Source organism: Pinus tabuliformis, chromosome 1_2, assembly GCF_031772625.1.
Source record: "Pinus tabuliformis cultivar Carrire ecotype Pingquan chromosome 1_2, CPIR1, whole genome shotgun sequence".
Taxonomy (NCBI): domain Eukaryota; kingdom Viridiplantae; phylum Streptophyta; class Pinopsida; order Pinales; family Pinaceae; genus Pinus; species Pinus tabuliformis.
The window spans coordinates 180,774,888-180,776,289 of NC_142298.1; positions in this window are offsets into that span (position 1 = coordinate 180,774,888).

Sequence of the window (1,402 nt, forward strand, 5' to 3'; positions counted from 1 at the left end):
TTAAAAGAAAGGATAAAAAACAATGAATTTTGAACCAGTCGTCTTTGTGTGGAAGAAGACTAAAAGTGGGATGGAAATGCAATGAGGTTAGAAATGAAACATACTTTGGTGCCATTAATGGATTGAAGATCCAGTGGTGGGGTTCCATATTAGTTTGCTACTGGTAAAACCTTAATTCACAACTCTCTTCAGCTACTTGTAAACTTAAAAGCAAGGATGAAAAAAATAGTGAATTTTGAACCAGAGATCTGAGGTGTGTGTACTCCTCCCTATGTGGAAGAAGACTAAAAGTTGGGTACAAATGTAGCGAGGTTAGAAATGAAACATACCTGGGGGCCATTAATGGATTGAAGATCTAATGGTGGGGTTCGATATCAATCTGCTACTGGTAAAACCTTAATTCACAACTCTCTTCAATCTCATTTTCCCTCCCGCCCTGTGAAAAGTGAAAATATGCTACTAGTTTTCCCTCCCTCCACCTTATGAAAAGTGAAAATTTAATTCACAACTCTCTTCAATCTCGTTTTCCCTCCCGCCCTATGAAAAGTGAAAATATCTACTAGTTTTCCCTCCGCCCTATGAAAAGTGAAAATATACTACTTGTTTTAGAAAGTAAATGAAGATTGGAATTAGGAGGGCTTTGTTACATCAAAATTAAGGCTGAATTTTTTCAAAAATGTTAAAATTTCCCTCCCTAAAAAACAATAAATACAATATTTATAGAGTATAGAGTAGATGTGTAGGTGTAATGTAAGTATGTAAACAATTCTAAATATGGGCTTAGTTAAAGAATAATAGTAATAATAATAATAAAATTCAAAAGTATGGGGATGAGTGCAAAAATCTAAATGTTGGCTCAATTAATAATAAAAATAATAAAATTCAATTTGTTATATTTTGATTTTGTTATTAACTTGTGAATAGGTTTTGTTACAATACCATGAGCCAATACCATGGCTTATCAATACCTCAAGCCCAAAAACCATAACTTATTTCACAACCAAAATATTTTATAACAATATGACAAGATTCTTAACCATGGACATTCACCCCCCACTTTACAGTGGATATCATTAACTTGTAAAAAATTGGTTTTGTTATAATACCATGGGCCAATACTATGGCTTATCAATACCACATGCTATAAAAACATAACTTATTTCACAATCAAAATATTTTATAACAATATGAAAATATTCTTAACCATGAATATTCATTCTCACTTTACCATGGATATTATTAACTTGGAAATAGAATTTGTTACAATACCATGGGCCAATACATGGCTTATCAATATCACATGCCCAAAAAACATAACTTATTTCAAAATCAAAATATTTTATAAGAATATTATAGGATTCTTAATCATGGATATTCACCCTCGCTTTGTCATTGATATTAT